Source organism: Mobula birostris, chromosome 7 (genome assembly GCF_030028105.1).
Source record: "Mobula birostris isolate sMobBir1 chromosome 7, sMobBir1.hap1, whole genome shotgun sequence".
NCBI lineage: Eukaryota > Metazoa > Chordata > Chondrichthyes > Myliobatiformes > Myliobatidae > Mobula > Mobula birostris.
The window spans coordinates 43,758,389-43,783,213 of NC_092376.1; the positions used below are offsets into that span (position 1 = coordinate 43,758,389).

Consider the following 24,825-nt stretch of genomic DNA (forward strand, 5'->3'; position numbering starts at 1 on the left):
TATAGCCTCTCTCATGTCTCTATCATCTCCTTTACTTCCAATTGCTTCTAATTCTTCCTCCTCTTCTTCATCTGTGTTCTCTGCAGAATCCAATTCTGACTCTGAGTCATTTTCAATTGCAGTGGCTGTCGGTTCTTGTAGTTTGCGTTGTGTCGATTTGCGCATGCGCATTTCCGGTGTCTTCTTCGAAGAAGCCGTTACCGCCGCCATTGCTCCCTGTTCTACTGAAGGAGATCCAACCTGAGTCCGAGGCTCCATCGTTGCAGTGGGCCCTTTTTTCTTCCCGTCTCGCAGCTGCTTCGCAACAGCAGACTTCTTTTGTTGCGGTTTAGGGGGCATATCGTAAAGTAGTCTTACAAAGTTTATAAATAGTTTTCAGAAAATATTTACTAACTTTGTTTTGTTTAAATGGTACTTTACTGATTTGTTGCGGGAGAGCTGGATTTACACGTCTCAATCCCACGCCATCACGTGACGCCCCCCCCTTCCTCCCTTCTTGAGGAGAGGGACAACATTAGCCACCCTCCAATCCACAGGAACTGATCCTGTATCTATAGAACATTGGAAAATGATCACCAATGCGTCCACGATTTCTAAAGCCACGTCCTTAAGTACCCTGGGATGCAGACCATCAGGTCCTGGGGACTTATCAGCCTTCAGACCCAACAGCCTATCCAACACCGTTTCCTGCCTAATATAAATTTCCTTCAGTTCATTCATTACCCTAGGTCTTTTGGCTACTATTACATCTGGGAGATTGTTTGTGTCTTCCCTAGTGAAGACAGATCCAAAGTACCTGTTCCACTCGTCTGCCATTTCCTTGTTCTCCATAATAATTTCACCCGCTTCTGTCTTCAAGGGCCCAATTTTGGTCTTAACTATTTTTTTTACCTTTTCACATACCTAAAGAAGCTTTTACTATCCTCCTTTATATTCTTGGCTAGTTTACCTTCGTACCTCAATTTTTCTTCGCGTATTGCCTTTTTAGTTACCTTCTGTTGCTCTTTAAAAGTTTCCCAATCCTCCAGCTTCCCACTCGTCTTTGCTATGTTATACTTCTTCTCTTTTATTTTTATACTGTCTTTTACTTCCCTTGTCAGCCACGGCCTCCCCTTACTCCCCTTAGGATCTTTCTTCCTCTTTGGAACGAACTGATCCTGCACCTTCCGCATTATTCCCAGAAACACTTGCCATTGCTGTTCCACTGTCATCCCTGCTAGGGTATTGTTCCATTGAACTCTGGCCAGCTCCTCCCTCATAGCACCATAGTTCCCTTTGTTCAACTGTAATACTGACACTTCCGAATTTCCCTTCTCCCTCTCAAATTGTAGATTAAAACATATCATATTATGGTCACTACCTCCTAATGGCTCCTTTACCTTGAGGTCCCTGATCGAATCCGGTTCATTGCATAACACTAAATCTAGAATTGCATTCTCTCTGGTAGGCTCCAGTACAAGCTGTTCTAAGAATCCATCTCGGAGGGACTCCACAAACTCCCTTTCTTGGGGTCCAGTAGCAACCTGATTCCTCCAGTCTACCTGCATGTTGAAGTCCCCCATAACAACTGTAGCATTACCTTTGCGACATGCCAATTTTAACTCTTGATTCAACTTACACCCTGCATCCAGACTACTGTTTGGGGGCCTGTAGATAACTCCCATTAGGGTCTTTCTACCCTTAGAATTTCTCAGTTCTATCCATACTGACTCTACGTCTCCTGATTCTATGTCCCTCCTCGTAAGGGACTGAATATCATTCCTCACCAACAGAGCCACCCCACCCCCTCTGCCCATCAGTCTGTCATTACGATAGGAGGTAGATCCTTGAATATTCATTTCCTAGGCCCTGTCCACTTGAAGCCGTGTCTCTGTTATTCCCAAAACATCATACTTACCAATTTCCAACTGTGCCTCAAGCTCATCCACTTTATTTCTTATACTCCGTGCATTCATATGTAATACTTTCAATTCATTACTCCCCTCACCTCCCATATCAATTCTTATTTTACTTGGCCATGCTGTACGATCCCTTCTTGAGCTTTCTGCTCTGTTGATTCTGCTGTCTTTCTTAACTTTTCTTATTCTCACTTTCCCTTTATCTCCATCCTTATGTTTCCAGTTCGTCCCCTCCCCCCCCACTACTTAGTTTAAACACACCCGTGTTGCAGAGGCAAACCTGCCTGCCAGAATGCTGTTTTGTTTTCTGTGTAGTTGAGTGAGAGTTCATTGATAACATTAGACTGTTGTGGACTATAGATTAAGGAAAAATATCTCTCTTTTGAGACACTGGCTGAGAATTGTTAAGCCGGAGATATTGGTCATTGACACCAGAGGAAAGCATAGATGTAGGAAAGAGCAAATTAGACCATTTAAATCAGCTGGATAAAAGAATAATAAAAGTTGAAGTTACTTACTGCTTGTGAAAATGTAAAGACAATGGAAAGGACATACAACAATAAGAAGGGCACTGTAGGGCATAATATCTTAGCAGTCAGAATCAGAATTGAGAATCCTGAAGGGTTAATTCCCAGCCCATTGCCAGGGTAGGATGCTTCTTGATTGATCAAAAAGGGGAGGAAGGGATAGGATCCAATTACCTGCTCCACCTCAGAGCTAGTGATATAGAAAGGTCTTGTTGCTCTGGGAGTTTACAGTTGGGAGCTGAATTCAAAAGCAAGACCTCATGTAGTAATTCTGGTATAATCATCAAGCTGCTTTCAAATGTCAAACAGGCTAGGAAGATCAACATGTACAAAATGACTAGTGTGGGGGAATAAAGGTGCTTCATTTCGTGAGATATTAGTACGTGTGCTGGGGCAGGAGGAACTATATACTTGAAGCAGTCTGGAGCAAAGGTTTATTTAAGAACTTAACTTTCAGAGTGGCAACTCCTTATAAAATAAAGTAATTTGAGTTTGAAAGCAGGAGTTGGTGGTTATTTGGTAGCAGATTTGTCAATGCTCATTAGAAATAAAAGTATTGAATTGGTGAAGATGGCACAACCAATTGAAGTGTTGAAACCATGAATGTACCAAATTCTATCATAGGATTTCAGTTAGCAATCAAAGTTTTCACAGTGGAAAGCAATGTCCTTTAATTTACTTTTCTACTGTATTTTTCAGAAATTTCTGGGAATTTCATATGAATGTCAGATGAGGAAAGGGTAGGGCTGAAACCTGTTATCACCATAATCACTGATCAGTCAAAACGTGTTCTCCATGTTCACACGTGAACATTGATTGTCTGCACTGATTACTGACTGCATTTAAGTGAATGTGTGTAGGCCTTCATCAAATGCTTTAATGGATCTTCAAGTGGGTAAACTAACTCGTACCCATGTCTGATATCCAGCACCAACTTATTTCTAACAGGTGAGCCCCAGTGAACCACAATGGTGGCTATTCTAGCTACTTTCTCTATTAGTGTTTGTTCTTTAAAAGTTGTTCCAAATAAGCAGTTTGTACTTTCACTGAAAATATTCACTGAGGTTCTATGTGTTGCTGAATATTATTGTATCATAATGGTAAAAATAGACCCTAGATTTTAAATCTCAAATGCAGTCTTTTTTAGTTTGATATTTTATATTATCCAAAATTTGTTGCTCAGCATTATATTATTAATATCTCACTCTAATCTGTCATTTTGACATGCAGTGGATTCTGCTTAATTTGGCCATTGGTTAATCGGGGCAGCTGCTTATTTGGGAAAACTCTTAAAGAACAAAAACTAATTGAGAAAATAGCCAACAGTATGCTGCTTAATTTGGATAGGACTCTTGCTGAACAATTTCTAACTAGTGTCAGTTATGTGGACTTGTGTGGCTGTTAGATACTACATGGTGCTTAGAGAAATCCATTTTTAAGTAGCGTCAGTTGCATGTATTTGTTTTAAAACAAAACACTGATTTTGTCAGTGACAGTTCATGAGAAATAAGCTGTTGTAGCGGTGGGGCCAGCCCTCTGTCTGCGCGCGCTGTTGTGAGCCGGTTCGTGTGTGCCAGAAAGTGGGTTGCCACATACCCCCCCCCCCCTCCCCCAGAACCGGCGATACCTCCCCCAATGTCCACAGTCTGGATCGGCCTCTGTTTGGGAGGTCTGCCCCTGCGCTGCGATGCCTGAGCCTGGACCGGTTGCGCCAAGTCCACATGGGCCGGTTTGAGTCGGTCCACCGTGAATACCTCCTCTCTCCCCCCAATGTCCAGCACAAACGTGGACCCGTTGTTCCTGATCACCTTAAACGGCCCCTCGTAGGGCCGCTGTAGCGGTGCCCGGTGTCTGCCCCGTTGTACAAAAAGAAACTTACAGTTCTGCAGGTCTTTGGGTACGCAGGTCGGGCTCTGTCCGTGCTGTGAAGTGGGGATGGGGGCCAGGTTACCGAGCCTCTCCCGTAGTCTGTCCAGGACTGCTGTGGGTTCTTCCTCTTGCCCCCTTGGGGCTGGTATGAACTCTCCTAGGACTACCAGGGGTGCGCCGTACACCAACTCGGCCGACGAGGTGTGCAGATCCTCCTTGGGCGCCGTGCGGATTCCGAGCAGGACCCAGGGAAGTTCGTCCACCCAGTTAGGCCCCTCCAGGCGGGCCATGAGAGCCGATTTCAGGTGACGGTGGAAGCACTCCACTAGTCCGTTCGACTGTGGGTGGTAGGCAGTTGTGTGGTGTAGCTGTGTTCCTAAAAGACTGGCCATAGCCGACCACAGGCTGGTGGTGAACTGGGCGCCCCTGTCGGAGGTAATGTGGGCCGGTACCCCAAAGCGTGCTACCCAGGTTGCGATCAGTGCTCGGGCACAGGATTCGGAGGTGGTGTTGGTGAGTGGGACTGCCTCTGGCCATCTGGTGAACCGGTCTATCATAGTTAGGAGGTACCGTGCTCCTTGCGACACTGGCAGGGGCCCCACGATATCCACATGGATGTGGTCGAACCTCCGGCGGGTGGGTTCGAACCACTGCGGCGGAGCCTTGGTGTGCCGCTGCACCTTGGCCGTTTGACACTGCATGCACGTTTTGGCCCATTCACTGACCTGCTTACGCAGCCCATGCCACACAAATCTGTTGGCAACCAGCCAGACGGTTGTCCTGATGGAGGGGTGCGCTAAGTTGTGAATGAACTTGAAAACCCGCTGGCGCCAGGCTGCTGGGACGACGGGGCGGGGTTGGCCGGTAGCGACGTCACATAGTAGGGTCCTCTCACCTGGGCCTACGGGGAGGTCTTGAAGCTGTAAACCGGAGACTGCAGTCTTGTAACTGGGGATCTCAGTGTCTGCCTGCTGTGCCTCTGCCAGCACTGCATAGTCCACCCCCTGGGACAGGGCCTGTATGGTAGGTCTGGAAAGTGCGTCCGCCACGACGTTGTTCTTTCCAGAGACATGCCGGATGTCCGTCGTGTACTTGGAGATGTAGGACAGATGTCGCTGCTGGCGGGACGACCAGGGGTCGGACACCTTAGTGAACGCAAAGGTAAGCGGTTTGTGGTCTGTGAACGCGGTGAAGGGCCTACCTTCTAAGAAGTACCTGAAATGCCGGATTGCCAGGTATAGTGCCAATAGCTCCTGGTCGAAAGCACTGTATTTGAGTTCGGGTGGTCGTAGGTGTTTGCTGAAGAACGCCAGGGGTTGCCAGCGACCCTCGATGAGTTGTTCCAGCACTCCACCGACCGCTGTGTTGAATGCGTCCACCGTGAGGGCAGTAGGAACGTCCGTTCTGGGGTGCACTAGCATCGCAGCGTTTGCTAGGGCTTCTTTGGTTTTAACAAAAGCGGTTGCGGCCTCTTCGTCCCAGGTAATGTCCTTGCCCTTACCCGACATCAGGGTGAACAGGGGGCGCATGGTTCGGGCTGCTGAAGGGAGGAAACGGTGGTAAAAATTCACCATACCCACGAATTCCTGCAAGCCTTTGATTGTGTTGGGTTGGGGGAAGTGGTGGACTGCGTCTACCTTGGCGGGCAGCGGGGTTGCCCCGTCTTTAGTAATCCTGTGGCCCAGGAAGTCGATGGTGTCGAGTCCGAACTGGCATTTGGCTGGATTGATTGTAAGACCGAATTCGCTCAGGCGGGAGTAGAGCTGGCGGAGGTGGGACAGATGCTCTTGCCGACTACTGCTGGCTATGAGGATGTCATCCAAATAGATGAATGCAAAGTCCAGGTCGCGTCCCACCGCGTCCATTAGCCGCTGGAAAGTCTGTGCGGCATTCTTTAGACCAAATGGCATTCGGAGGAATTCGAAAAGTCCGAACGGGGTGATAAGTGCTGTTTTGGGGATGTCGTCCGGATGTACAGGGTTTTGATGGTATCCCCGGACGAGGTCTACCTTGGAAAAGATCCTTGCGCCGTGTAGGTTTGCTGCGAAGTCTTGAATGTGCGGCACAGGGTAGCGGTCTGGCGTTGTAGCCTCGTTCAGTCTGCGGTAGTCACCGCATGGTCTCCAGCCCCCCGTTGCCTTGGGCACCATGTGAAGGGGGGAGGCCCATGGGCTGTCGGACCGTCGTGTGATCCCCAGTTCCTCCATCTTCTTGAACTCCTCCTTCGCCAGTCGGAGCTTGTCCGGGGGGAGCCTTCAAGCATGGGCGTGGAGGGGTGGTCCCTGGGTCGGGATGTGGTGCTGTACTCCGTGTCTGGGCATGGCTGCCGTGAACTGCGGTGTCGGTACTGATGGGAAATCTGCCAGGACCCTGGTGAATTCATCGTTGGACAGCGTGATGGAGTCCAGGTGTGGGGCTGGCAACTGTGCTTCACCCAGGGAGAATGTTTGAAAAGTCTTGGCGTGGACTAATCGCTTCCCTTGCAGGTCGACCAGCAGGCTGTGGGCTCGTAGAAATTCTGCCCCCAGCAGTGGTTGGACCACGGCGGCCAGTGTGAAGTCCCACGTGAACCGGCTGGAGCTGAACTGTAGCCGCACTGTGCGGGTGCCGTAGGTTCGTATTGTGCTGCCATTAGCGGCCCTCAGGGTGGGTCCCGGTTCTCTGTTGTTTTTTTTAATACAAAATTCTTTATTACAAATGTCAGTGCTATACAATATTTACAAACCCAGTGACTAACACATTTACTACACTACAAACAGACAATACATGTTAAACCAATATATTGCCATCCTCATCAATGATGGCATTTACACCCCGCGGAGCCCAACGGTCCCGGAACATCTCGACGGTCGCCGTGGACTGTGCGTATTCCTTTTCAATATTCACCCGGGCATGAACATACCCCCTAAACGTAGCCAAGCAGTCCGCCCGGGGAGAACCTCCTGCCACCCTTTTCCAGGAGCCACGGATGGCAATTTTCGCCAGCCCCAGGAGCAAGTTGACAAGGGCATCCTCATCCCTCTGTGCCCCCCTCCTTACTGGATGACCATATATGAATAGGGTGGGACTGAAATGCAACCAGAAGGCGAGAAGCAGCCCACGCAAATACGCGAAAAGGGGCTGCAGCCTCACACACTCCACGTACATATGGTACACGGTCTCCTCCAGCCCGCAGAAGTGACACGCGGCTGGGAGATCCGTGTACAAACTAAAGAACTTATTGCAGGGCACCGCTTTATGCAGCACCCTCCAGCCGAGATCCCCAAGGTGCATGGGAAGGACTCCCTTGTAAAGGGACTTCCATTGGGGACCCCCCTCACCTCCAGGTGGAAAGACCGACCGCCATGGCGTGTCGGGACAGTGGACAAATGCTAGGAAGTGGAGGGTGTGGAGCAGCAGCCCATAAAGGTACCTCCTGCCTGCATCCCTGAATGGAATTGTGGGTGTCAATGAAAGACGGCTCAAGTTGTGTGGATTCGTCTCTCGGGTAAGGCTGCGGGGCCTGGGCCCGACGAGCAGCTCAGCCCGGGTCGTTCCACACACCTGAGCCGCACTGACATTCGTTGAGACAGGGCAAGGGTCGGCCAGGACCCCGCCCTCTGCCAGAGGAGGGGATTCCCGGCCTGAGGCAACCATGTTCCAGACTCTCAGTAGGTCCTGATAGAAGCCGGGCAGCCTCTGCAAAGCAGCACAGCTGACGCCCGCCGGTGGTAGCTGCATATCTTCGGCAAGACAGCAGCCCCTCCGGAGGAAGAAAGTCGCCAACACGTGCCACCTGGGAGGGTGCTCGGCGTACAGGAATCTCTGCAGAGTCCTGAGGCGGAGAGCCACCAGTCGTGTGCGTACACACACCAGCGACTGTCCGCCCTCTCCTTCTGGGAGACTCAGAACCGCTGCAGAGACCCAGTGCTTCCTGTTTCCCCAGAAGAAGTCCACTAGCTTCCTCTGCATTCTTGCGACAAAAGGGGCAGGGGGGGGCCAAGGTGACCATCTGGTACCACAACATGGAGGCCACCAGCTGGTTTACGACCACCACCCTGCCTCGATAGGAAAGCACCCTGAGAAGGCCTGACCAGCGCCCTAGCCGGGCCATGACCTTTGTCTCCAGGTCCTGCCAGTTCGCCAGCCAGGTCTCCCCAGAAGGACTCAGGTAGACTCCTAGATAGAGAAGATGTCTGGTGCTCCACTCAAAAGCTCTCATCTCCTCCGGCAGGGAGTCCACCTGACACTGGCCTACTAAGAGTCCGGAACATTTCGCCCAGTTGATCCTGGCAGAGGATGCTGCCGAGAAAACATCTTGGCACTCATGCATCCTCTGCAGGTCACAGGGGTCTGTCATCATGAGGAGTACGTCATCGGCGTAGGCCGAGAGGACGACCCCCATGTCCGGTTCGCGCAGAACCAGACCTGTCAGCCTTCGCTGAAGAAGGCTGAGGAATGGCTCGACACAGATCGCATACAGTTGACCGGACATGGGGCACCCTTGACGCACTCCTCTTCGGAAGTGGATAGGTCCTGTCAATGATCCGTTAATCTTAACTAGGCACTCTGCGGCAGAGTACAGGAGCCGAACTCGGGCCACAAAGTGTGGTCCGAGCCCAAAAGCCTGCAGGGTGCCCACCAGGAAACTGTGGTCCACCCGGTCAAAAGCCTTCTCCTGGTCAAGAGAAAGAAACGCTGCCGGGGTCCCAGTCTCCTGGAGTAGGTGGATCAGGTCCCGTACTAGGTGGACATTGTCCTAGATGGAGCGGCCCGGGACTGTGTAAGATTGGTCAGGATGGACCACCTGTCCAATTACTGAACCCAGACGGTTGGCCATTGCCCGGGCGAAGATCTTGTAGTCCGCGCACAAGAGGGAGACCGGCCGCCAGTTCTTTAGCAGGCGGAGGTCTCCCTTCTTGGGCAGTAGGACCACAACAGCTCTTCGCCATGAGAGGGGCATTTCTCCGGTGGCTAGGCTCTCCCCTAGGACAAGGCTGTAATCATCCCCTAGGACATCCCAAAAAGCCTGATAAAACTCAACACTCAGTCCATCCAAACCAGGGGACTTGCCCCTCCGGAGTTGCCGAAGGGCAGTGGACAGCTCCTCCCGAGTCAGGGGGTCATCCAGACGCACTGCGTCCTCTGGGCTGACCTTAGGCAAATCCTTCCAGACGTCATTACACGCCTCCGCATTTGACGGATCAGGCGAGAATAAGGACCGATAGAATGAACGGACCTCGTTGTTAATTCCATCAGGGTCCGTGATGGAGGAGCCATCGGCAGCCAGCAGCTCCACTAGCTGCTTTTGAACTCCCCGCCACCTTTCCAACGAGTAGAAGAAGGGTGAGCCACGGTCCAAATCCTGCAGCATTTGGATCCGTGACCTCACGTACGCACCTCGGGACTGCTGGAGCTGCAGGTTCCTTAGTGCGTCCTTCTTCTCCTGGTATTCCTGCCACAGCTGCTGGTCTCCAGCTGTCGAACCGAGGCGGGACTCCAGGTCAAGCAACGCTCTCTCAAGCCGCTCAACCTCAGAGCTCCGCCTCTTTGTCGACCCCCTAGTGTACTCCCGACATAAAAACCGGATGTGGGCTTTGCCCACATCCCACCATAGCCGTAAGGAGCAGAACTCTCTCCGCCTCTCCTTCCAGGAGACCCAGAAAGCTGGGAACGAATCCCGGAATCGGCTGTCCTGTTCTTTAGTTTGTACACAGATCTCCCAGCTGCGTGTCACTTCTGCGGGCTGGAGGAGACCGTGTACCATATGTACGTGGAGTGTGTGAGGCTGCAGCCCCTTTTCGCGTATTTGCGTGGGCTGCTTCTCGCCTTCTGGTTGCATTTCAGTCCCACCCTATTCATATATGGTCATCCAGTAAGGAGGGGGGCACAGAGGGATGAGGATGTCCTTGTCAACTTGCTCCTGGGGCTGGCGAAAATTGCCATCCGTGGCTCCTGGAAAAGGGTGGCAGGAGGTTCTCCCCGGGCGGACTGCCTGGCTACGTTTAGGGGGTATGTTCGAGCCCGGGTGAACATTGAAAAGGAATACGCACAGTCCACGGCGACCGTCGAGATGTTCCGGGACCGTTGGGCTCCGCGGGGTGTAAATGCCATCATTGACGAGGATGGCAATATATTGGTTTAACATGTATTGTCTGTTTGTAGTGTAGTAAATGTGTTATTCACTGGGTTTGTAAATATTGTATAGCACCGACATTTGTAATAAAGAATTTTGTTTTAAAAAAAAAAAAAAGAGGGTGTAGTGGAATAAATTCCATCCACACAAGGTGATGATCCGAGCACGACACCGGCCGCATGGAGGACGCCGACACGCGGGAGTCGTAGGCCCGAGAGATGTAAGTGCAGTCTATCCTGGAACCTCCTTCTCTAGACCTTCTCGAGAAGGCGCTAGAGTTGGGGTGAAGATTCCGCCAGCTGTCCACCAAGTCAAAGGAGCCGACTAGCTCCTTTAACTTTTTTGCCGATGCTGGGTCGCATTGGAGGCCCGAACGGTCCTCCGCCTCGAGGGTACAATTGAAATCTCCCCCGAGGATGACGCAATCCCCAGGATCGATGGAGCTCAGCAGGGTGGACAGCTGGCAGAATAGGCGCGTCTGCATCACACCGCGCCTGGGAGCATACACATTGATAAAATGCAATGGTACGCCATCCAGGCGCACAACCAGGTGGAGCAGACGGCCGGGCACAATGTCCTGGACTCTTTCAATTACTGGCTGGAAGGTCAGGGCCAACAGGATCGCCACCCCGCTAGAAATGGAGCTGAGGTGGCTCATGTAGACCCCGCCCCGCCACTCCAGGAGCCAAGCAGACTCGTCCCCAGGGATGGTATGGGTTTCCTGCAGGAAACTCACCGTATACCGCCCATCCCTGAGGACTGAGAGATTGTTATGCCTGCGAAGAGGACCCCTGCTGCCGTTTACATTGAGACTAGCTATGGTAAGCTTCATGGCGGGAGCACACTAGGTCTCAGCAGCTGTGCCCATTTCGGTGAGAGCGGAGGCGCCCTCCACCACACTGTCCGGAAAGAAAGCAAGGTTACTTTTTGCCTTCTGGGCTCGAGCGGTACCAGCGACACCCTGTGACCCACCATCCCCCGTAGGAGCGAGGCTGCTTCACCCTCTGATGTCCCTTACTAGGTCATCTAGGAAAGATTTTAGTTGCCGTCTGTCGTTCCCCGCCACCACATTCCTCTTTCCCTTTCCCTTTTGTCCGAGGATGACTCACAGGGACCTCACCAGCCTCGGCATGCTGGGCCAGCGAAGCGAGACTAGTTGAGGCCGGTGCTTGGCACCCTCAGAGGTGAGAATAAAATGCTTAATTTCCTCTACAGGTATCAATGGGGACTTCTCAGGAGAGGTGAGGATGTCCATTATTTCACTATCGAAAGAGTCCCCCTCCAACCCGTCACTGCAGACAGAATCCCCATCGGCCTCCCCGCATGTTCGAATAGATGGCTGCGCTTGTGACCCACACCGCGCAGCGGGCACCTCGCTCTTACCTGCCCACTCCACCGTCGCATCAGCCTCATCCACATTTGCGACAGTGGAGGGACAATCCCCAGGGACTCCCTGCAAGTCATTAATTGCTGGGGTCGACGTGCACAGAATATCGCCCTCCCCAGGGGGCAGGCATAGAGGGGAACCCAGCACCTTTGGTCCAAGGGATTCACATCAGCCTGGTGCTGAGAATGAGAGAGCTTTGTCTCGTCTCCTCTTACATTATTCGGTACACTGGCCTCCAGAGAGGCGCTGACTTGTAGGTCCTGGGTGGAGGCCTCCAGGGCTGCCTCATTTGTGCAAACAGGGCTATCACGAGCTTTTTGCACAACCACACCATCTACCCCAGGACTGGTGGCTACATCTGGGGACTCAGGTTTAGAACCAACCCCTACCCGGATTCCCACCCCTTCCTGGGACTCCCCTGCATCTACATCCCCTGCGCTCTTGCGGGAACGTTCCCTTCTCCTCTTCACGCCGGAGGAGCACACAGGTGCAGGCTTCACCGATGGGGCGGCGCTTTCTGTTTCCATCGCCCCGTCTGCTTGTGCACCTCCCCGAGCCCCACGCTCCACTTCAGGAGAAATGGGCGTGAGCTCTGCAGCCTCAAAGGCCCGCTTCTTACTGTGTTTGGATTTCCCCTTTGCCTTCTTACTCCGCACAGACTCCACCCCGTCCCCCACCTGAAGCACAGGGAGAGGAGCAGGGACCGACCCAACCGTAGGAGTAGGGACAGGGGTAGGGGTAGGGGCAGGGTGAGGGGCTGGGGCAGGATCACGGGCGGGGGCAGGGTCAGATGCAGGCGCAGACGCACGCGCAGGAGTAAGATCAGGGGCAGAGGTAGCTGGGGCACTGGTGCCCGAAATGGGCTCCCTCGGGTTCCGGGCGGCAGGACAGTCCCTCCGAAAGTGCCCCACCTCCCTTCACGCATGGCACCGCGGGCGCTCGGAGCCCCAGTACACCTGATAATCCACTCCCTCGTGCCGGACAGTAAACCGGCCCTCAACATCGTCCTCCCTTTCCAGCTGCATGAATACCTGACGCCGGAAAGAGATTACGGTGTGGAGGGTGCGTCTCTTAAATTTGTGTCGGATGGCAGTGATCTCCGACCTTACTTGCCCTAAATGGGCCAGTGGGGGAAGCAAGTCCTCATTTGGAATGAAAGGCTTAACATGCCCAAGCATGATACGTTGCATGGGGGCCGTCACCAGCTCCATAGGTAAAAAGATGTTGTCTACCGTGACTCCCCTGCTTAGGGCCCGGTGCAGTAGCTCTTCATTCGCCAGATAAAACACCGCCTTTCCGAACTCTTTCTCGGTGGCCAGAATACCACCTTTCCCAACAAGGTCCTCCATTGCCTCCGTACACTTTTCTAGTGTCATTTCAGGGCGCAAAATACATTGCACCCCACGTTCCACCTTCACCGACCGAAACAGGGCGTTGTCCGAGGCCAGGGAGGCAGCCGCCCTTGCGTAACTCCCCGAAGGCCCGCGACTCCCTGGAGACCGGTCCGGCATGCTGGCGCTCTTTCCAGTCCGAGAATCCTACAGCGGTGCCGGTTAGAAGTCCTGGAACGAGTCGAATAACTGGCCGGGAAAGTTTGCAGTCGACAGTTCCTCGCTGGCTCGGCGCCAGGAAAGGCTCCGTCGGACTTGCAGAGACCCAGGCCGGGAGAGGCCGAAACGTCCTTCCAGATGCTCCGGCACCAACACCGGACGAAAATCAGGAAAACAATGGAGGAGGAACGTTGCCCCGATGTCAATGGGGGGGAACGACGGCGTTTGCCTCCGGTTTTGGAGCGAACCGGCTTCCTGGCGAGTTGCCGGCGGCCGCAGCTGGGAGCTACGCAGTTAGCAGCCGCCAACAAACCCAGCCCAAACCGGCAGTAAAACTCCACACCGAGTTTCCACACCAGCGCCGTCACTCACTCAGTTGTCCAAGAGACTTTTAGAGCCACCTCCAAAGTATTCCACGAACTTTATCCAGTAGTTTTGCCTCGATTTCTCCCAGCTCAGTCAGCATAGCTCCTCTCTGTGTCTGACCCTGGGAGTGTGTGTTGTGGGTGTCGTAACTCGTTGGAGGTAAGACGCTGATCTCCGCTCCGGTGTCGACCAAAAAGCGGCGTCCCGACTGCTTGTCCCAGACATACAGGAGGCTGTCCTGATGGCCAGCCGCCGTAGCCATCAGCGGCAGCTGGCCCTGGCGTTTCTCGGGAATTTGCAGGGTGGTCTGCAGCGGCGGGCCTCTGTGCCCCACCGCTGGTAGTAGAAACACCATTGTTCGTTGGGCTCCTCACTCCCGTCGCCAGGTTTTGTAGGCTCTGCTGCCGGGCCTGGTCTGATCTGTCGTTGGGCACGCGGCTTGGTGATCTGTGCGACGGATGCCCCTCTCTCTTTCCTGGCATTCCACAGCACATCTGCTCGGGCTGCCACCTCCCGGGGGTTGCTGAAATCTGCGTCGGACAGCAGTAGGCATATGTCCTCAGGCAGTTGCTCTAGGAACGCCTGCTCAAACATGAGGCAGGGTTTGTGTCCTTCAACCAGGGCCAGCATCTCGTTCATTAATGCTGACGGCGGCCTGTCTCCCAAACCATCCAGGTGCATTAAGTGGCGTGCTCGTTCGCGCCGTGAGAGTCCGAAAGTCCTTATGAGCAGGGCTTTGAATGCTGTGTATTTGCCGTCCTCCGGGGGCGACTGTATAAACTCCTCAACTTGTGCAGCAGTCTCCTGGTCGAGTGAGCTCAGCACGTAGTAGTAGCGAGTGTACTCCAAGGTTATCTGCCGAATGTGGAATTGTGCTTCTGCTTGTTCGAACCATAATTGGGGTCGCAGCGTCCAGAAGCTTGGCAGTTTTAACGAAACTGCGTGAACAGATGCAGCGTCGGTCATCTCTGGTCCAAATATCGTTTGGGCCGTCGGGGTCACCAATTGTAGCGGTGTGCTACACACAGCGCTAGAATAACCACACGGAGTCGGTGAGTTAAGAGTTGCGATGAAAGAGATTTATTCAAACTTCGCGGCCTGCTTTAAAGCCTTCCCGTTCCCGCCCTCCCTGGGCGGGATTGCTGTGGGGAATGCATATTCCCAGACCCTTTCTGCACGTGGGATTTTCCCCCTGCTGGTGAAGATGGCCTGGCGCCCTTTTTGGGGCCGGCCCTCTGCCTGCGCGCGCTGTTGTGAGCCGGTTCGTGTGTGCCAGAAAGTGGGTCGCCACACTGTAAGATAATTGTGAACTGCTTTACTCACTGTGCTTTCACACATTGAGGCATGGAGATGCCAGAAATGGCTGGGAGTGAAAATGAAATGATTTCACTACTTCAACAAGTTACGAACTACAAAGAATTTGAAAGGATTGACAGTCATCTTGAATGTTACAATGAAAATGAAGATTTGGAGGATGCGATCATCAACAGCATTGTGTGAAGTCAGTCCATTATCTACTGTAGGCGTCTGTGCTAATTTTGTTCATTTACAGTCAATCAAAGGAAAGCAGCAGCATGCACTGAATGGATTCCATCATAACTATTTGGAACTGCAGTGTAGTTATATTGGCAGTGTTCGAATTTGTTCTGTATTTCATTTAAATACATAATTTGCTACTCAGTTAAATGGGAGTTTGTAATTTTTTAATACCATTTTAACTATTTCCATGAAACTTTGGCAAATTGGAGCAGCTGCTTAATTGGGCCAAAATGTACTGGTCCCCGAGGTGTCCCAATTACCCTGAATCCATGTATTTAGCAAATAATCCAGTCACAATTTTCTGTCCACTTATACAAATTGGTGAGGAAAAGTAATACAAATAATTGTCATTTTTAGCATGTGTTTTATGTAAACAAAGCTTTCTTTATTCTGAGAGTTTTGGTTTAAAACTTCATGTAGAGATTTCATTTGTCATTTCCATGTCATGCTCTAATTGTGTGAACAAGTTAGCTCAGTTCTATCCTGAGAACTGATAGGAATTTTCACATCACATTTGGCTTTGTGTTTCAGCTTTAAACATCTTGTATCTCAGAATGTAGCGATCCTTAGTATTTATTTTATTCCCTTTATTGTTTTGACAGATTTAGTTGTTGGGTCACAAAAGTGTTTTAGAATTTATGTACAATAGGTTATGTTTTATTGGGCCATTGGTGAATTGGGGCAGCTGCTTGTTTGGGACAAGTTTAAAAGAACAAAAACTAATCGGTTTAAAATAGCTGGGGTTTGCTTTGTTTATTTGGGACATTATGCCACTTAATTGGGACAGTATACTGTGGCCAAACAGTTTCTAGCTGGCATCACTTGTGTGGTCATTAAACACTACACTGTGATTACAACAAAGCTTTTAAACGCCATCAATTCTGTGTGTTTTTGTTCAAAAGGCAGTGATTTTTGTCACCGATAGTTGGTGAGAAATAAATAGTAAAACAGTTCAGAACTGTTTTGCATTAATAACTATTTGGAACTATTAAACAGTGGTAGTATATGGGTATATAGCCCCACTGCCTTGTGGGCAGCCTCGGGAGTGACGAAGGCTACGGGAGTAAACCCAGACAGCAAATCTGGAGTGGAGCCCCTAAGGTGACTGGACATCATTGAACATCCTTCTGGCAGATCCTGCAGCCAAGAGCTTTCCTTTGGACTAGACTGGTGAGGCCGAGAGGGGGATCTCGATGACTGGGCATCTCAGGATCTCCATACCTTCTGCCCAGGCTTGAGACGATGATCATCACTTATTGTCCTCACTACCAACCGACCAGCATTGGTAGTGTTCAAATCTGTTCTCTATATCACTACTCAGTTTTTGCTACTCAGTTAAATGGTAGTTTGTGTCTTTTTTAATACCTTTTTGACTATTTCCATGAAACTTCGGTTAATTGGGGCAGCCACGTAGTTGGGTCAAAATGTACTGGTCCCGATGTGTCCCAATTAACTGGAATCCACTGTACTACAAAATGACCAGGGCTGTTATTTATGAAATGCTCTTCTCCGGCCGGATTCTCATCTATTTAAATAGTTATAGCCCTTATTCCACTTCTGTTTAATCACAGGAGGAGGAGGAGCAGCTGATAATTATATGAACTAAGAGGGACTGCTACATTTCTTTGTCAAGGCAGATTCTGAGAAAATGCTGCAGAAAATTCTGATAGTAGACAAAGTATTCTGAGCTTGAAAATTATTACAGTTATACAAAATTTTAATTAGATTGATTATTTATAAGCAAGAAAACAGGAAGACAGCCTACAATGAAAGGAGTAGCAATAATGCACAGTTGCATCTTCTGTAACATTTAACATTAAAAGATTCGGCATCTTTTAATTATTTTTAAAACTGAAAACCTTGGAAAGGGAGGCTTGTTAAAATAGCACCCTCTTCGTGGTTAGACAGTGTTTAAGAAATGTCTAGACAGGCTCTTCATTGCAGAATTTGGAAGTGCTAGAAGATGGGATTAATAACAGATGGGACCCCACTGGTCGATGTGAATGTGTTAGGCTAAAAGGCCTGTTTACATGTTGTATCAGTTTATCTATGAATCAAATTCTTTCTCTTTGGTTCTGATCTTAGAGTCAGACAGTCTTACAACATTGAAAGAACTGGCTGCATGAGATGTTTGACATTTCTTGAAATTACTTTTAAATTGAACCTGAGCCATGAAGAGGATTGATTTTAACTTGGTTCAAATGCTGTTCATACTAAGTTCCTTTCCTAAATCACTTGAGAGGAAAAAAGCTTCCCTAAAAATGTATATTTAATCAAAACAAATACACAAAACCTTGTGCCAAATGAAATATCACTTCCTGCCACATTATCAATAGTCCAAAGATTAAAGAGTGGTGAACTGAGGCGTTTTCTGTCTTCTAGCAAAATGTGTTTGGTATAATTTTGTCAAAATATGCTGGTTGCAGTGTAAACAGATGACTGTGAAGGAAAGTATGAAGCATGTTCTTTGCTGTAAATGCATTACTACCAACACCAGCGTATCACACAGTAAATCCCTGTGCTGTGCACCTCATATGAGTATTGTAGTGGATCTGTAAAGAAGATTAACCTCTCAGCAAGAAAGTGGATTTGGTTCAGTTTGAGCATGTATTGTCATTCGGATTGGAAGCCAGTGAAATTTAAACAGATTTGTTTCTCAAGATTTGGTTAGTTTACTTGAAACAATTTTAATAATGTTAAGTGGATAAAAACAAACTGCTGGAGAAACTTAGTGAATCAGGCAATGGACAGTGGATATTTTGAGTTGAAGCCCTTCATCTGGGCTCGTGGAGTCTCTGGATGTCTATCTGAATCCCTCCAGCAGCAGCTGTTTTTTTTGGTCCAGACTCTCTTGTGTCTCCATTTGTAACATTAAACATTGATGATTGTTTTGATTTGATTATGAAATATAATAAATCTAATGTGGATTTTTAGTAATAACTCTGCTTAGGTAATCTGTGTTATAAATCTGAAAGTTTTTTTGATCTTGCTATTTGAAATTTTATACAATTATATGTTTGTACTTCCGAAGGAATAAGGTAATAGAATACAGCAAAGACTAGCGTATGATAAATGATTAATAATGGTTCAGTTGTAAATGGATAATTTGTTCCTCTTTGGCTTGTACTCTATACTGCAGCTCATGACAGTGTTTTTATATAAAATTAAGAGGCTTGAGCTGTCTGTTACTCATAATGCAAAGTTATTTGCTTAAGATATTTGCTCTAGTTTATAAAGTGTTACTTTCTCATGAAGAAAATATTTTTGGAATGCAGTTTATTGAGCTCAGGGCAGTAATTTGTTCCTGTGAGTTTCAATTGGATTGATAATCTACTTATGCTAAGCAAAGTTACACTCAAGTCTGCCCTTAATGTGTTGTTTCATCTGAGGATACTGGAACGTACTCATTAATAGGAATTTGTACAATCTTTTTCTCAAGAACAACAGCCAAGAGTTATCAAAAATCCTGGTAATGATTAATATAAAATCTAGAATTTTCCTTCCAGCTACATTGGACCCTTTCCACTTTGCCTACTGCTCAAACCAGTCCACTGATGATGCCGTAGCCTCTACCCTGTATTCCATCTTGTCCCACCTAGAAAACAATGCCTCATGCGCCAGAGTATTGCTTACTGATGTCAGCTCAGCATTTAACATGATTGTCCCTCAGAGGCTGATGGATAAGCTGTCCTCTTTGGGGTTCAACACTTCTTTCTGTAACTGGATCTTGGGCTTCCTGATGGAAAAATCCAACTCAGTCAGAGTGGTAGTAACATCCCAAGCTCTGAGATATGGGGCCCAAAACTGTTGACAATACTCCAAGAGCAGCCTGACTAGTGTCAGTATCTCCTTGCATTTATGTTCTATTCTTCCCCTTGAAATAAATGCCAACATTGCATTTGTCTTCTTTACCACAGACTCAACCTTAAATTAACAATTTAGGTGTCTTGCAGGAGGGCTGTTAAGTCCCTGTCCACCTTTGGTGTTAGAACCTTCTTCCCATTTAAATAATAGTCTGCACTATTGTTCCTTTTTAAAAAAAAATCTTTTTATTAATTATTATTGAAAATCAACAACAAAAGAAATACATTGATGTAATCAAGTCAACATATCAATATGTACAATTAGAGTTAAACTATCAACCAAGTTAAACAGGATATCAATAATAATAAGAAAAAACAAAATGTTAAAGCTACTTTTTTTGGAAAAAAGGAAGAAGGAAGAAGACTACTAACTAAAACAAAAAAAACCTTAACAAATAAAACAAAAAAAAACATTTGGAGCACAAACCCGGAGCTATATGCCATACAAGCTTCCATTAAAAAAAAAGACATCAATCCACCAACCAAATCCATTTACCCAAGAATCAGAAGGGGACCCTATTGTTCCTTTTAGTAAAGTGCATTATCATACATTTCTCAACACTCTATTCCATCTGCTACTTTTTTTGTCCATTCTTCTAATTTGTCTAAGTCCTGTTGTAATTACATTGCTTCCTCAGCACTAGCTACCCCTTCTCTTATCTTTGCATCATCTGCAAACTTTGACACAAAGCCATCAATTTCATTATCCAAATCATTGACAAGCAATGTGAAAAGTAGTGGTCCATTACTGACCCTGAGGAGCACCACCAGTCACTGGCAGCCAACCAAAAAAGCCTCCTTTATTCCCACTCACTGCCTTCTGCCTGTTAGCCATTCCTCTATCCATGCCAGTATCTTTCCTGTAGCACCATAGGATTTTATCTTGTTAAGCAGCCCCATGTGTCACCTTGTCAAATGGCTGCTGAAAATCCAATTAAATGACATCCACTGCCTCTCCTTTGTCTACCCTGCTCGTTACTTCCTTGAAGAGTTCAAACAGATTTGTCAGGCAAGATTTCCCTGTACAGAAATCAGACTGACTTTGACTGTCACCTCCCTTTTATTCTCTATATAACTGAAAAAACTTTGGGTATTCTGCTTTATATTATTGGCTAGTTTGCAATCATATTTCATCTTTTCCCTTACAGCTTTTTTATTTGCCTTTTGTTGGATTTTGAAAGCTTCCCAATCAACCAACTTCCCACTCACTTTTGTTACATTACATGTCCTTTCCTTGGCTTTTATGTAACCTTCACTGAAGTTGCAAGTCTAATGAATTCCCTGCCACCTCCAAGGTCTCGTCACTAGGACAATGAGCAGTTTATTGTTTACTGTACTGTTTACTGACTACCTGTGCTGTGCACTACCTGCATTTTGAATGATATTTTATTAGCTTATTTGTGGCAATATTTTGTTTAATGTGCTGTGCGTGATATATGTATTATGGGTGCACTATGATGCGGAGAAATGTAATTTCATTTGATTGTATGTATGTACAGTCAGATGTCATTAAACTTGAATGTGAAATTTCCTAAAATAAAAATGCAAATGCTGCAAATACTCAAGTTCAGGCAGGATCTACCTGACCCTTTGAGTGTTCTAGCATTCTATCTTCATTGCAGATTTCCAGCATCTGAAGTTATTTTTGGTTTTCTAATTGTCAACCATCTTTACAACTTAGTTTCTGGCTAGACAGGTTCCCTTTGCCATCATCACTTTTTGAAATAAAAGAACAAATGCTTCTTTTTATATCGGATGGTACTTGCAGATAGATTTAAAAAAATGATCTGATTGTAACAAAAGCCAATGAAATGGTGGGGGGGGTGGAAGGGGGAGCATTTAAAGTGCTCTGTTCATTAAAAGTATTAAAATTTGTCTGCATTTAAAGGAATTATGAAGGAGTTTTGTGCTTTATTGTAGGTCATATCATGCTGAATGACAGTTTAGGGAAGACTATGCTAAATTTGCTTGATGAGAATAGTAACTGTAGAATATCCTCACCCTAAGATTTTTAATGATGTGGTGCCCTCATTACCCTCTTCAAGGGTAACAAGATCAAAAAGTACTTCAATGCTGATTCATTATTTACATTTTTCACCTTTTTTCCTCTATTCTCTAAGGGTTTCTTACCAAAACCATTACATGTATTAGCTACAGCTTCAGTAAAAATGGAAATTTGCAGAGACAGTATAACATAAAATATTTCGTAAATTGTCCTTTGTGCTAAGGCGATTAGCCTTTCATATTCATTCTGTTCACCTCATAATTATATCTAGCTCTATTAAATCTCACCTATGCCTTGTTTAGAGTTAAGCACTCTCTATGTAGTCCTTCTTCAGAGTTAAGATTGTACACTCTTGGCAACATTAGTGAAAATTTTCTGTCAACCTTGTCTAAAGTCATCAGATTGTCCTGTATTATGATGACCAAGTGTTCTCCGGATTTGGCCCAATAGAGTTTAATGCAATCCCACTACAATAACACCACTTTTCTGTTAAAGTAACATGTAAAAAATACTTATGGTACTGAGCACCATTTGTGAAAAGTTCTAATTGATGGCCTTTCATGTTGCTTTTATGCTTCTCAAAATTTCTTTAATTTCTCATTGTACTTCCTGTCTTTTTACAGTATTGGACTCTTAGCATTTGGCAGAATCTTCCTTGTTTTACCTTATCCTACTGTACCTGGTTCATCTTGGCCGGAAACATCAACTGATTATTCTTTTCTTAGATGCTACCTGACCTGCTGAGTTCCTCCAGCATTTTGTGTCTTTTGTACTTGGTTCTTGCTGTTCATGAGACTCTAGATCAGAATCCATTTAATTATCACTCACTTAAATGATATGAAATTTGTTATTTTAGAACATGGAACAGTACAGCACAGAGTCAGGCCCTTCAGCTCATGATGTTGTGCCGAGCTAACTAAATTGGTAATCAAATACTCAACTACACTAATACCTTCTGTCTATACAATGTCCATATCTTTCCAGTTCCGGCACATTCATGTGCCTATCTAAGAGCCTCTTGAACGCTTGCATCATATTTGCCTCCACTGTCACTCTCAGTGGTACATTCCAGGCATCCATATGCTGTGTTTAAGCAAAAAAAAACCTTGTCCCATTCATCTCCTTTTAAAATTACCTCCATCACCTAAAATGCATGTCCTTGGGCATTAGACATTTTGACCATGGGAGAAAGGTCTGTTCTAGCTAGGCCTCTCATAATTGTATAAACCTTTATCAAATCTCCTTGTCACTGCCGTTCCAAAGAAAACAACCCAAGTTTGTCCAGCCTCTCCCTATATAGCACATGTCCTCTCATCCTGGCAGCATCCTGGGAAAACTCTTCCACATCCTCTCCAAAGTCTCAGTCCTTTTTATAATGGCATGATCAGATTTGCCGCAGCAGTTTGCAAAGATGTAAAACTGCTATGAATAAATGTATACATTAAGTCATGAAATAAAAAAAGGAATAATGAAATAGTGTTCATAGACCATTGAAAAATCTGATGGCAGAAGGGAGGAAGGTGTCCTTGAATTGTTGAGTGTGGGGCTGCGGGCCCCCATACTGGTCCAAGAAGAGAGCATGTCCTGCATGGTGAGGGTCTTTAGTTATGGATGCCACATCATTGGGGAATTGTCTCTTGAAGATGTTCTCACTGGTGGGGAAGGTTGTGTCCATAATAGAACTAGCTGAATCTATAAGCCTCAGCAGTCCCTTGCCATTCTTTACACTGGAGCTTTCATACCAGGCTGTGTTACAATCAGTCAAGATACCCTACACTGTATATAGAACACTGAACAATACAGTACAAGCCCTTTGGCCCATGTTGTCATGCCAACCTTTTAAACTACTCCAAGATCAATCTAATCCTTCCCTCCCACATAGAATTCCATTTTTCTTTCATTCATGTGCCTAAGAGTCTCATAAATGTCCGTAATGTACAGCGCCGTAAAAGGATGTTCAGCCCCCAAACCACTTTTGCATAAATGAGTGTTACAGCCAAGGATTTTGATCAATTTAACTGAGGATTTTTATTCGTGAATCACATACTCCTTCCCCCCCCAATAAAAGGGAAAATTGTAAAACATGAGAAACTAAAAATTCAAAAACTGAAGTGTAGCCGTTCAAAAGTATTCATTCTCTTTTGCTCAGTAATTAGTTGAATCATCCCTCGCAGCTATTACAACCAGTAGTTTTTTTGGTTATGTCTCTATTAGCTTTGCAAATGTGATAGAGTAAGATTTGCCTATTCCTTCTTGTAAAATTGCTCAAGCTGTGCCAGGTTAGTTGAGTAGTGGAGGTGGTCAGCAATCTTGAGGTCTTGCCAGAGGTATTCAGGTCAAGGTCAGGGCTCTGACTGGGACACTCAAGGCTATCAACTTTCTTCATTTGAAGCCACTCCATGGTTGCTCTGGCAGAGTGCTTTGAATCATTGTCCCACTGAAAGACAAACTTCCTTCTCAGTTTGAATTTTATCACAGAGGCTAGTAGCTTTTTGTCCAGGATCTCTCTGTATTTAGCAGCGTTCATATTCCCATCAATCCTGACCAGATTTCCAGTCCTTGAAGCTGAAACGCATCCCCATAGCTTGATGCTACCTCCACTATACTTTACAGTAGATATGGTGTTACCTGGCTGACGTGCTAAATCTAATACTGTGCATCAGATGGAGACATAAGGTTAAGATTTTTACTCATGTATGTGAAGGATGTAAGAAATAAAGTCATTTCAATTCAATCAGTTTGTTCACGTTCACTTTAACTTCTAACTGCAACTGAATTGTATTTTTGTAAGATTCCACAAATTAAACAATTTCTTAGTATGTCATTAAGCCTATGACTAATCTGACAATGCTTGGACAATTTCTTCACTTCCCTTACTTTTGATTCCTCATATGTAGCCTGAATCGTTCTGCAATCAACAATGGTTTAAGTTCTATATGTGCCTGCATTACATTCATGATTTCAGCAAAGCTCATTTCTGCTGGTTTGGTTGGAGCAAACTTCTAAGCAAATTGTATTCTTTTCCACCTATTACACTTAGCAACACTGATACCCATTTTTCATTGGCTATTTCATTGGCTTCAAAATATTGTTCAATTCATTCAGTATACATCATCCAGTTATCTGTTGTACAATTGAACACATCTATCTTTCAAATATAGTCAGCCTTTTAAAAAAAAAATTAGTGTTATTCTTATCACCCAGTACACAGTGTTTATGAAGCCATACCCGTTGCTTGTCAATTTTGTCTGTTTTCTGCATTCTTTTTAACTCAAGTGTCTCTCCTAAAAAGAAAAGCATGTTGCACATCAAGGGTAGGTAGTTATCTCAGGTTCATTTAAAAACATGTCTATTTACTTTTTACTTTTCTTTAGTGAGGCGAACAGGTGTGATGTGGCGTAATGATGTACGTCATTCATGTATTTCTTACATATAACCCTTAATTATTTAAACAGGAGTTCTTAGTCAAACAATGTACTTACAATATTACTCAAATATTACTGAAATACTGAATACACTACAAAGTTCACAATCATTTCCTTGGTCTTGCTGATGTTTGAGTGCAGGGTTGTTGTGACACTATTCAACTAGCTCCAAGTCAAATTTGACTTTGTCCTTCATGTTGTATATATACCACAATGTAAACAATGGGAATTCACATTTTTGCCAACTAATAGGCCTGCCAAATCAGTCAGTAATAAGAAGC

General features: G+C 46.7%; 1 protein-coding gene across 5 annotated transcripts in view; it reads left to right on the forward strand.

Annotated features, from left to right (window-relative positions):
- The window catches only part of LOC140200153 (spermatogenesis-associated protein 13-like), a 256,449-nt gene that overhangs the window by 81,621 nt on the left and 150,003 nt on the right, over positions 1-24,825 (forward strand). The window contains exon 1 of one of the 5 annotated variants that reach the window (XM_072263026.1): positions 17,837-17,917. The exons of the other annotated variants lie outside the window; for them this stretch is intronic. The gene's annotated coding sequence lies outside the window, so the exon portion shown is untranslated. Of the gene's footprint in view, positions 1-17,836; positions 17,918-24,825 lie in introns of those variants that run through there. 5 annotated transcript variants of the gene reach the window in all.